The following is a 13661-nucleotide window of genomic DNA, read 5'->3' on the forward strand; positions in this document are numbered from 1 at the left end:
TGTGCTTAGTGACATATTTCCAAAGAGTATAGAGAACAGAAAGGGGGAAAGGGGACTTTGCAGAGGAGAACCCTAACAAACTCGTCAGTGACCAATCACATTGACAGCATGTGCCCTGATAGGATGTGACGAGAAGGGTACTTTACCTCTGTGGTTTTCCTTACCCCAACACCTAACCCTGGTCTAACAATGAGAAAAAAATCAGAAAATCCAAAATTGAAGGACATTCTACAAAATAACTGGCCAGTATTCTTCAAAACTGGCAAAGTCATTAAAAACAAGGAAAGTCTAAGAAAATGTCACAGCCAAGAGGAGATTTCAGGGAACTGTCAACTACATGTGATGTGAAATCCGAGGGTAGAAAAAGAACATTAGGGAAACAATAGTGAAATCTGAATAAGCTGTGGAGTTTAGTTAATGATAATTTTCCAGCATTGAGTCCTTGGTTTTAACAAATGTACCACATTAGTGTAAGATGTTAAGAACAGGAAAAATGAGTGTGGGGTAAATGAGAGCTCTTGTACTATCTTTACAATGTTTCTATAAATCTACAACTATTCTAAAATTTAAAAAAAAATGTGTTTGAATAGGTAATACTTTATAAATAGTAAAAATGAAAACAAAGCCTGGGGTTGAAAAAATATAATCATTAGTTATATATATAATACTGTTCTAGTTTGCTAATGCTGCAGAATGCAAAACACCAGAGATGGATAGGCTTTTATAAAACGGGGGTTTATTTCACTACACAATTACAGTCTTAAGGCCACAAAGCATCCAAGGTAACACCTCAGCAATCGGGTACCTTCACTGAAGGATGGCCAATGGCCTCCGGAAAACCTCTGTTAGCTAGGAAAGCAGCTGGCATCTGCTCCAAAGCTTCGGCCTCAAAACGGCTTTCTCCCAGGACGTTCCTCTCTAGCAAGCTTGCTCCTCTTCAAAACATCACTCCCAGCTGCACTCTGTTCCCTCTCTTTGAGTCAGCTCATTTATATAGCTCCACTGATCAAGGCCCACCCTGAATGGATGGGGCCACGCCTCCATGGGAACATCTCATCAGAATCATCACCCACAGCTGAGTGGGGCACATTCCAAGCAAATCCAACCAACACCAAAAACTTCTGCCCCACAAAACTACAAAGATAATGGCATTTGGAAGACACAATACATTCAAACTAGCACAAATACAAAGACCAAATACAAACTGAGTTAATAAATCATGTAGTTGTATTGAGGAGTATTCTTAGAATTAAGCCCAGAATGGAAAAGAATTTTTTTTTAAAAGTGGAAGTGCAATAAACAGATATGGAGATTAAATAGGGAAATGAAAAGATGACAAAATAAAGTACAAAAAGTAGTTAAGAAATAGGAAAGGCGAACTGAGTGGACCAATCATAGCCTAGTAAGAGTTCAGAACCCTTGTTGAACTAGAAGAAGCCTGAGAGGGTCCTAGAGTCAAAGAAAGACAAGCTACACAAGATTCCACATGTACACCAGATCACAAATGAATATATTATGTAGTCTGTGCCTGGCACGTGATTTGCTGTGAAAGGCACTTCTTTGTGCAGTGTGTCCTGTGAGCAACAGCACATGGTGGTCCTGCAGGAGAGAAGACACACAGATTTCAACAAGAAAATCACTGTTAGATTGACTGTAATGTCTCAAAAGCAACCATATCTGACCAAACAATGTGCTCAGGGGGAAATTTTATCAACTTGGAAGTCCATACTGGCTGAAGAATGGTTCAACTTTAGGAAATTAACATAATTCATTGCATCATTGGCTCAAAACAACAAAGAGCACATACATTTTAATAGACTCATGTAACTTGTGATAGAATTCAACATATATTCCTGATAAATATACATTGTGGTTAAGAAATGCATTTGAAATTAAAAGGTGTTGTCATGGGTAATTTGGAATGATTGTGTCCCTCCAATTAAAATTTAGATTGATACAAGGTTATTTGCTATTACATCTATAATTCATGTTTTATGTAAATGCTAACCATTGCTATAAGACTAGAAGTAATCAGAGAAATGAGTCACAAATTATAGAAAGTTCTACTAACAAGTAATTGCTATTTATAACATATATTGGTCTATTAGAAAATGCAAGAAAATCAAGGCGAATGGTTAAGAAATAAACAAACAAAAATCATGTATCTGTATCTCAGCAGCAACCACTTAGAAAATGTTATGATTAAACAATATTCCTAGGAGGTGCAGAATTTAAATGCAGCAGTTTTATAAACAAAGCAATGAAATGCTCCCAGAGGCATAGAAGATGGAAGTAAGTGGAGCCTTTTCATGCTCCTTGGTGGGGGCTCACGACTGTGAGGGGAGGCATTTGGGGAGCCTTTCAGCAGGACGCTGAAGGCAAAATCCACAAAGGAAAACTGTAATAGGCCTGTCAGCCTCCATGCTGAAAGCTGCTGGGAGGAAACAAAAGTTAAGGAAAAGGCTAAAGTGAATTGTCCACTGGGAAGAAAATAAGTGCAATGTAGATAGTACGACAGAAAAAAATAGCTTTCAGATTTTAATAATAGTGAGTCCTTACAAATTAGTTAGAAAGAATGTGCCTTTTAAAAAAGTCTAAAGAAATGAATGTGTCATGCTCAAAAGAAATCCAAATGGCCTCCTGCCCATCTTCTGTCACTGGGAGGCCTGGGTCCTGCCCTCCCTGGCTCCTCCTGTCCTCTCCTGGGGTCTCTTAAAGTCAGCCCCCCGGGGTGTACTCGCTCTCCATTGTCCAGGTGAACTGCAGCCCCCAGCCTGGATTTTGGGTCCCCATCTGCCCTCCCCAAGGCCAAGCCATGGTCCAGCCTTGGCCCCATCCTCTTCTCTCCCCGCCCCAGGGTGCAGGCAGTGACTGAGGAAGGCTGAAGGTCAGGTCCACATGGATCTGGGTCTCAGTGGCTTTTCTGTGGTTGGCTTTGTTGAGTCTGTGCAGTCACACCTGAGGGGCACCTGGGCCACCTGCGAGCCGTGGTGACCATCCCCACCTTGATGCGGCCCTCTTGGCCACGTCTCCAATGCCCACCTCCCACACCAGCCCCCGGCCTCGGTTCTCAGCACCCCAGCACCTTGGGGTTCCTCGGGCAACCTTTGGGCCGTCGGTTCTAACGTTGCCTGTTGGTTCTCACCTGCACCCAGTCCGGTCTCACTCTACCCTGCAGACACTCAAGGTCACTTTTCTGTGGGTGGCATCTTCCCCTACTTATCAGTGCCCACAGGTCTTCTTTCCACCTATTACTTTTGTTAATTAGATGGAAATTTAGGAGGAAGGGACGATATGGTGGTTCAAACCCTCATCCTGAACCCGAACTGAAATGCCAGGGAGCAGGCAGCGGCTGTGGTAGAAGACACAGTCAGTCCCAGTCCAGTGAATGACCAAATGAAATAATAAAATGAACGGTTTCAACGTAGCAGCAGAATTTTATTTAAGCTGGAAAAGGGGAACAAAAGTTAAACCATACTAGAAAGAATGCAGGATCTGCTTGAAAAGCATGAACTCAATACTGGATATATTAAGTTGGCTAATTCTGATAAACCAAATAGATAAATGTATTTTCATTCTTGTGTCTTTAAGAAATCGAGCAGTCAACTGGTTTTTATATGCTTGCCTAAATTGTTGATTAGTGGGGAAATAATTGTATCGAAAATAATGATTTAGTTTCAAATCAGCATCCCCAAGTGTGTTTCTATTTATTTAACATTCTAACCTCTAAAACCTTTATTTCTGGTTAATTTTGGCTACAATAAGATTCTTGTCACTTGACAGCTTAGTGTTCTTCATTAAGTATTTTGTTGTTTATAGGAGCTTGCTTTCTCTCCCGACACCTAAGATTCCACCCTTGGATAGAGAAATGAAACTCAACAAAGGAGATAGGAGGTGCACGTTTGGTTCCTCGAGGTGGGAGGGCGGGAGAAGGATGTGGGTTGTGAAGGGAGAGGAGTCCTGAGGTCTTAAAAGCCCTGGAAACTTCACAGGCTGCCCGTGGTGGGCCTCGTGATTTAGGAGAAAGACACCAGTGAGTCTGAGTGCCCCGGTTCCCTGGGACCGGCCTGTAGGTGACGAGGGCACTCCGTGGGACGGGCTGAGCAGGGGCACCCCCAGCCAGTAGCTGCTCCCGAAGATAAGAATGTGGAACTTTCCAGGTATCTTTCTGCCACGGAATGTCTTCATTTTTCCTCTCTTCCTTTCTATTATCACCAGAATTCAAACCCTGCATATTAGTGAATTTTGACAAAATAAAATTAAACTCAGAACATCCAAGTTCAAGTGCCATGTTTGCCACTCCCTAAAGATAAATTGATGTGCTGTCTTTAGGGGGTTTTATGTCTTCCTCTGTGTGAAATGGGGACTACTAGCTTCCCAGCAGGATTGATGCACAACTTCCACAAAACAGCACCAGGAAGGCGGGTGACTTTAGTGGAGTCTGACATCTCTGGAAGATCTTCACAACATGGCTTGAATTTAATTCCAAAGTTTTCCTCTTAGATAAAAGCCAACAGTGACATCGGAAGATGTGAGAAACTCCCACTCCTCCAGCTCCACTCAAAACCTCCACTTAGGTCCAATTCCAATCGCTTGCCAAGGGACTGATTTCTCCCTCTTGCCAACAGGCCCCAATCTCCTCGAGAACTAACTGCTGGCCTGCCAGGCGGGGTGATGAAGACAGGACACAGAGCAACGTCCTACAGAGGACAGTGGCCAGCAAAGAAAGCCTAATGTCAGTGTTCTACCAGAGGGACATTAAGGCTGGGCCTACAAGTGAACTAAAATTAACGACAAAACATAGCAAACATGTGTTTGCCTGGTGCATTCCAGAAACCATTCAAACCCTTTTCACATCAGTGCACGCAAATCCTCACCGCATCCCCGTGGGCACCAAGGAACTACCATCAGCCTGATTTTTGAGATGGGACACCAAGGGGTGAGTGACCAGCCCAAGGTCACTTGGTCATGAGCGGCTGAGCAGGGATTCTGACCCAGACTACAGGCTCTGGGGCCGTATTCTGAGCTGCTGCTCTGGACTGTCTCCTGTGCCCCCACAGACTGGTGGCTACACCACTGGGGGGTTAGTGCTCTATGCTTGGACTGGCAGAACACTGACAATAGGACCTGTGAAAAGCAGCAGCCTGCCTGGAAAAATGAAGAAAGTCAGTCAAGATCAACAGGCAACCCGTAGAGTCTTTCTATTGTGCGGGCAGTAGCCACGTTGCAAGAGGTCATTCGGTGGGCACAGGGTGAAGAATGGGAGATGCTGGGGCTCTGGGCAGTAAGGTGGACATTACAGTAGTAGCTTAAGCATTGGATGGACTCACAGGTCCTTATATATATAACACATACATATATAATATATGTATTGGAAAAGTTGTGGGTTTATAGAACAATCAGGAATAAAACACAAGATTCCCGTACACCACTGCATTATTAACACCTTGCACTGCTATGGAACATTTGTTGCAATTGATAATAGCACATTTTATAATTGTCCTATTAACTATAGTCCCTAATTGAACTTCAGGTTCACTGTTTGTATAGTGCAATTCTATGGACTTTTAAAATATTTTTATTCCATTACCATATATACAACTTAACATTTCCCCTTTTAACCACATTCAGCTATATATTTCAGTGCTCTTAATTATGTTCACAATGTTGTGCTACCGTCACCACCATCCACTACCAAAATATTTCCGTCATTCCAAACAAGAACACTGTACATTTTAAGTCTTACATTCCCACTCCCTGTCCCCACACCATCCCCTATATCCTAGATTTTGACTACGAGTTTGCTTCTTCTGATTGTTTCAAATCAGTGAGGTCACACAATATTTGTCGTTCTGTGTCGGGCGTATATCACTCAACCTGGCGTCTTCAAGGTTCATCCACAGAGCTGAGTGTGTTGCTGGTGGAAGGGAAGGAGCCAAGAAAGAGGAAAATATGGAAGATGCAAGGCAGAGAAATAAGACACTCAATGGAGCGAGCATCTGGGGGAGTCTGGGGGCGGGGGGCAATGGCATCCGGAGCGTGGACAGAGAAAATCGCCTTGGCAAAGAGGAGAGCTTGTCCCACCAAGACACAAGCACACGAGAGAAGCTGCAAACAGGCGTTGGCTCCAACATCATCAACAGGAAGACTGGGCCGCACAGTTCAAACGAGCAGACATCTTTACATAGTTCATTGTGTTCATCAGGACAGCAAGCGTGTGGCCGTATGGAAACAACTCATTTGACCTCATTAACATCACATTCTGGACAGTTCTACTGAAAGCTTGTGTTGTGCTTTTTCCTGAATTCTTATGTCCGAGAAGCAGAGTTGAAAAATATCTGTCTAGATTATGCCCCAAATCAGAGCAGATGACCTGTTTCCAAAAGCAGTTCATTGTCAAGAGTCAGCACTGTCTGCTTCACCTGTAAGTATTAATGAGTGTCTTGTGTTTACGATGCTTTGAAGTTGTTAAATGGAGATAGATAATTAGATTAACACACCCTGCACAAATATTCCATTATCTGCCAGACTCCCCACTGAGTAAAAGAGGTATCCGAAACTCTAATTTGAAAGACTGGTTTGAAGCAAAGCTGTGGCAAACTTCCCAGGGTTTTGTGTGGTTTTCTGGGTCCCTGGCCCTGCATTTGTCTCCTGAAATCACCGCAGCCATATGAGCACTTCCAACAGACTCAGGTCACAGGGAGCAGCTGGAAAACACCTCTCCAGAATTCTCAAACTACCAAAAGGAATGCCTTTAGTCAGAAATCTGTGTGGTGAGAAATTCATATCCACACCCATACCTGGGTATCAAGGTTATAGCAAGATGTCTAAACTGTGCTAAAAATAAGAACATGAAAACAAATACTGAGTCAAGACAAGGTAGGAGTTGTCCAAAACAAAGAGTCTACCCCATGAGTTACTATCACTTTTACATTTTAGGACTTGTTCTTTAGAGCTTCAATACTCAATATAGAAAATGTAGCATATTTAATGGTGGGAATTTGATAGCTGATGAATAAAAACATTGGATAATTTTTTAAAAGGTGAGAATAAAGCTAAAGAAAGAAAAAATGAGGCCAGAATTGCTAATCAGTGATCCACTTAGAGTCAGACAAATGTGAGCATTGCATAAACAAATATGCACATTCTACTTAGCTTTATTTGTCACCGCTGTGTGCAAGACAGCTTGTAACCACACTCCCAACCCTGCAGCTCTCCTCTTCTCTTTTCTTCTGCCATTCTCCCTTCCAAGTAAAACATTGCCTGTTGTTCTGTCTTTGGTGACACAAATATTTATTGAATATTTATAAGTAGTCAAAGCTGTTAAATGCTGCAAGTATATAAAGATGATGCATTCTTCATTTATTCATAACCCTATTAAAGAGGTTACAAAATAGTTGGAAAATAAGAATATAAATGCCAAGAGAAAAGAGGGAGTGATGACAAATAAATGGAGCAATCAAGTAAGCAAGTGGGGCTTCAAGCATTCATCTGGTCTGTGAAACACTGCACAGATTTTAAAGCCAGAGACGAGAGGAGAAAGTGCTGTGTCAAAAGATAGAGCACAAAAACAGAAGCCAAAGTAAGAAATCTGGCTTCCTCAGCAAACAGTACCTGGAGCTAGATGGCATGCAGCTTTATATAAATGGGAGAGCAGGTTAATGTAATTTAATCTCCCAGTATGGATTGGAGAAGTCTGAGCCTGGGTTTACTCCAAAAGGCACCTTGGCACATGAAATAAATCAAGCTTGCAAGCTAGATACATTAAACAGCTTCTAAGTGTCAGGTGCCTTTATGTAAATGATCTTTCTTTTTTATTTTTGTAATAGGTGAAATAGGTAGTCTTATGTCCTGTTTACAGACGGAAAAATGAAGAATCGCAGAGTTAAGAGACCGTTCAAAATGTAAGCGTGGTAAAGAACAGATGGTTGACTGGCACCCACATCTCCCTTGACAGTCAAAGCTGTGTGTTCTCCAGTTAAAGTGACATCTGAGCAGCTCCCCAGAACATGCCAGAAAAATGTCACACCACACAGAGAGAGAGAGAGAGAGAGAAATGTTAAAAAAAACACTACAAATCTAAGATGGGCAGATGATAACGTAGAGGAATTTCTACTGACTGTAAGGCTAAACTCTACCAGTATTGAACCAAAATACAAGGAATTTTGGTAAATGCTGTGTTTTGCCCCCTACACGTCACATGCCTGAGTCCCCAGTTCTGTAATAGACAGCCATTCCTCTATTTTCAGTATGGTGTTTCTTGGCAGATAAAGTGCCTTATCTCACATCCCTCTAACAAATCCAACAGGAGACACAAGTTCCAGAAGAGAACAGGTTGGAAGTAGGGGGCGTTTGGGCACATCATGGCGCATTCCTGGAAGTCTGGATGGGAAGGAGAGGCAGGCAATGACTAATGGATAAATGCTTGAGGCTGCAGAATGCTGTGCCTCAGATAACAGCAAATAGGGCTGTGCTTGTTTGTATATATTACGTCCCCCAGAAAAAGCCGTGTTCTTTGATGCAATCTTGTGGGGGCAGACGTATCAGTGTTGATTAGATTGGAATCCTTAGATTGAGTGTTTCCATGGAGATGGGACTCAATCAACTGTGAGTGAAATGTTTGGATAATTTCCATGGAGGTGTTACTGCACCCATTCAGGCTGGGTATCAATTGGATCATTGGAGTTGTATAAAGGCGTTCACAGACAGAAGGACCTCAGAGCAACTGAGAGTGACATTTTGAAGAGGAGCTGCAGCTAAGAGAAGACAAAATGCCCCAAGAGCAACATTTTGGAGAATGTCATTTTGAAATGCAACCTGGGAGCAAGTGGACATCAGCCACGTGCCTTCCCAGCTAACAGGTTTTCCGGACACCAGTGGCCATCCTTCAGTGAAGGTACCCTACTGTTGATGCTTTACCTTGGACACTTTATGGCCTTAAGACTGTAACTTTGTAGCCAAGTAAACCCCCTTTATAAAAGCCAATCCATTTCTGGTGTTTTATAAAACTGCAGCATTAGCAAAACGGAACAAGGGCAGACAGACAGCTGTACAGGCAGGAGAAGACTTTGCCACTTCAGTAGAGTCTCTGGGAGCTGTGGTTGTCAGACACTGAGAATCCAGCCAGAAGCTGTGCTCATCTATTCACTCTCTACAAGCAGAGCCAAAGAAAGTTCATCATCTTGGAGTGCTGATTAGGTCTTACCTTGTACAAGTTAGAGTCTTTAACTGTGATGTAACAATCTAGATTTTAGGACAGTGAGAAAATAACATCAAAGAAACACAAACTAACAAAAAATAAGGTATGTCCAGAGCTGAACTCAGAGGCAGATCCATAGCCTGAAATGGTTTATTTAATTTAGCTTTTCTTTTTACTTTAGTATAGGCTCATCAATTTTATAAGTTTGTTTTGTTATTTATTTTTCCAGATGTTACTCTGCCTGAGCTTATTTGTGATTCTTGGTTTTGAGTTTGTTTTCTGTGGAAGATTTCCCCCACTCAGAATACTTTATCCTCCTCCACTGGGAATCTCTAAACATTACCAGGCTCTAGCACTTGGGATATCCATATACACATACCCCAGTGACATGCCCTGATAGCTCCTTCAAAAATGAGAGAGCCAGTGGGCAGGAAGGCAGAGATCTTTTCTGCCTTGTTCACTCATGTACCCTAGCTCCTGCGAGCAGGCCTGGCACACAGTTGGTGCTTAATATTTGTCATAACTTAGTAAATAAATGCTCCAAATGCAATCTCCAATACCTTTCCTCAACAACAAAAAATGATTGTAACTTTTAAAAATGGAAATTTCTCCAAATTAGTAATAATAATCATGGTGAACAAATTCCATGGCCACTATATACTTTTCTATCATCCCTCCTAGTCCACATTATATTTTCAAGGCCAGAAGACATGGGATTGCACCGTGTCCCACATGATGCCTTGGTTCACAGGGAAGTTGGCAATACTCACCATTCAACCTTCTCAGTGCTATGCCCATGCAGAAATTTTCACGGGCATCAGAGACTTCTAATTGAACTTAGGGGGACACTTTTCTTTAGTCCAAATTAATGCATGGGGGTATATCCACATTTGGCGTCAGTAGAGTTAAGGGGTGACGTGCATATTCGCACTTAACAAATGGTGTCTATTGCACTCAGTCCTTTAAAGGAAATCCTGCAATGTGGTTATCACCTTCACACACCCTCTGCGCTGAGGCTGTGCTCGTTAATAACAATACTATAATTACTTTTGCCAAAAACCATTAGTCTGCTAGGATTGGGAAGAGTCCACTCTGCTTAGCCAAGGGTTTCTTTGGCTTTTGAGATTATAATAAAAATAAAGTACGTGCTGGCCAGGTGGAACAAGTCATTGCCTAGGCTCTCCTAATGTTTGGAAATAATTTCATAAAATTCTTTTTTAGATGGTATCAACTTTTTTTTTTTTTTTTTTTGGAATCAGGAGAAAACATCAATTGTCACTCCAGCTGCCAGGTGGGTAGCAGCAGAACACAGAGGGATTTCTGTTTTCTGAAGTTTCTGCTAACCTACGTTGCTGTGAATTCCCCCAAGAACACTGATTCTGGTAGCTCCAGTACTCCTACCTCAAAAGCATGCATTTGTTGGCTTTTTAACACATCCTAGGTATGGTCTGAGCAACTGATTGACGTTAACAGTGATGGCTTTGAAAGACCTTGGCTGAGGTCTCCGGCCCTGGGTCTGAGTCTGCCTGTGTCCTCCCCACTGGGCCCTCTAAGCTAACTTCTGGTCAAGGCTGAGACATGCCCCCTTGCTAAAAATATCGGTGAAGTTCTCCAGTGCCTGGAGGATTTGGTACCTGCCTGACTTAGGCTTCTCTCCAAGATTACTTTTCCTCAGATCAAATCCTGCATTTTAACCCAATAAAACCACAGATGAGAGTTCCTCTACCACCCCTACACTTGTTTTAGATTTACAGCTGCTAAAACAAATACCATACAATGGGGTTGCTTAAATAATAGGAATGCATTGGCTCATGGCTTTGTGGCCAGAAGTCCAACATCGAGGCATCCGCGAGGCGATGCTTTCTCCCAGGAGACTGCAGTGTTCTGGGGCTGGCTGCCTGTGATCCTTGGTCCTTGGCTTTTCTGTCTCATGGCAATGCACATGGCGGCCTCTCCTGGCTTCTCTCTGTGGCCTTCTCTGTAAGGTTTCAATAATAAGATTAAGTTTAAGAACATGTTTTTCTGGGGTACAGAACTCTAAGCCACCACAATCTAACCCTCTTCTCCCCAGAACCCTGAAATCCAGGCCCCAGCCCAGGCCCGTCCCAGGTGTCCACTTGCCTGGGAGAGGAAATTGGACTCAGATGACAAGCAAAAGGTAATGAAACAACCAGGATCCCAGCAGTCCAGAACTGACCCTCATTCCTCAGTTCCAGGAGCGAAGAGTTCCACGGTAAAAAGAAACAGTACACTTCTGTCTGTAGCCCAAGCTTTAGCTTTAATTATTTGCTCATAAAATCAAAGTTATACTACTAACAAAAGAGTAAATGATAGGAAACGTTTTCTTAAGAGTTAGGGGCCAGTTGAGTCCAGCTAATTAATTTGGTGTCTTGAGTTTAAGAAACACTTAATCATTGTTACCCACCAATCTCTGGATTGCTTGGGTAAAATTGGGCATTATCGCTTTGCTTCAAATATGCTGCATTCATAGGCTTACTTTTGTCTGACATCAAACTCACAACATTTTTTACTGAACTCTTTAAAAATGACATCCAATATGTTACAAATGGCCTTGCAGAAATATGAAATTTATTGACTTATGCCAAATAATCAAAATAATTGACAAAGAAACTGTTAAAGCTTAAAAACACGGATCAGCAATAATCTAGAGTTAATGTGTGATATTTCAATTTTGAAAACTAATTTATTGCATATACCCACTGAGCACTTTGCTTTAGAAGCAAAATTAAAATTTAGTGAAACAGCTGGTGGGCACAGCTGGACATATCTCAGAGGAAGCATGTTATGAAATTAGAGAAATTCTTACTGATCAACCACAGCTCAATTCGTTTGCACAGTAAGTCGAATTAGATGTTGACTCTGCAAATTATCTAAGGCAGAAGATTAGCTCCCCAAGAGCTAAACTTCTGTGAAGAAAGGCATTTCCATAAGGCATGTCTTCAGAACCTCTTTTTACCACACTGAAAATTATGGAATGTCCAGAATGCCCTTGGGAACATTTCTTTTCCAAGTATGTTCTGTGGGGAATCATCACAAAGACACAGAGGTCAGAGGTGGGAGATGAGATTTAAAACAATTAGAAAATCGATGAGCTGCCAAATTATACATACCCCCATTGTGTCTTTTAATATTCCACAGATACAGAATGTCATTGTAGAAACAAAGAAAAAGTCCTGAGGGACCGTGAAGACAACTACGGAGAGCACAGCTGCCCACGGTGTTCCCTCGTGAGGCCCAAGTCAGTTAAAGGAGAAACACCTCTGCTTTCTAACCTCTGACCTGCATGCAGGTGAGTATCCAAATGAGCCACACCTGAAGTTACCTCTTGGGGGATGTGGCCATGTTCAGATGAGCTGTGTCTCCACACATTGCACCTACAGAGAGTCCTCTGGGAAGCAGGTTTAAAATTAACAGCAATAATCAAGATGCACAGAAGAAATGAGCCATTCTTTATTCTCTGTACCTGAATTCAACTTGCGCACAAGTCCCCATTTACCCTAGCTAACAAACACTTGACAATAATTAATCATAGTTATGCATTACAGGTGCATTTGCATTTAAAATAACACAATGGCCCTTTTGGGTTAACACATTCTCTTGAGGATGAATGCTCAGCCTTGGGTCTTCCCCCCACGGAGGGTTTTCCCTTCCCTCCTCTTCCAAAGATGGTTGCACCAAGGTGTGAGAGGCATTTTGATAGGAACCATGCAGACAAACTCCTCTGCCATGGAACCCCCGGGTTTCTTGGTGGCCCCTATTTCTTCAACTCCCACAACTTTGACTACAAAGGTGGGACACAAAACCAATCCCACACAGGCCAACACCCTGGCCACCCCACCTCCTACAGTTTCCTCTCCAGCCCCCTCTAGCCCTGGAAAGATCTTTGTCCCCTTTGGGAAATAGGAACTCTTCTTGCTTTAAATCCTGGACCTTCCCTGTTGCTTGGGACTTATAAGAAAACTCTAGGCTGAGGCCTCCACTTTTTGCTTGCAGATGGTATGCTAGAATGAGTTATGTATCCCAGAGAAATAAATAAAACAAGGTCTAAATCTTAATCCTATTCCTGGGAGTATGAAGTCATTACAAATAGGACCTTTTGACGATGTTGTGTTTAGTTAAAGTGTGGCCCAACTGAAACAGGATTGGGTCTTAATCTTATTACTGGAGCCTTGATGAAAAGAAAGACATGTGGAAGATCCAGAAGGTGGAAGTCAACAGAACCAAGAAGAGAAAGGAAGGACATCACCATGTGATGGGAAAGCCAAGGAACCCAAGGATTGCCAGCCAGACAGAATGCTACTGACCCTGGGGGGACATGACCCTTCTGGTCTTTGATGCTCTGAGTTGATAAATTCCCATTGCTAAAGCCAACTCATTATATGGCATTTGTCATAGCTGCCTGGGAAACTAAAACAGTTTTTAGTACTGGAATGTGGGGTGC

Source organism: Choloepus didactylus, chromosome 11 (assembly GCF_015220235.1).
Source record: "Choloepus didactylus isolate mChoDid1 chromosome 11, mChoDid1.pri, whole genome shotgun sequence".
NCBI lineage: Eukaryota > Metazoa > Chordata > Mammalia > Pilosa > Megalonychidae > Choloepus > Choloepus didactylus.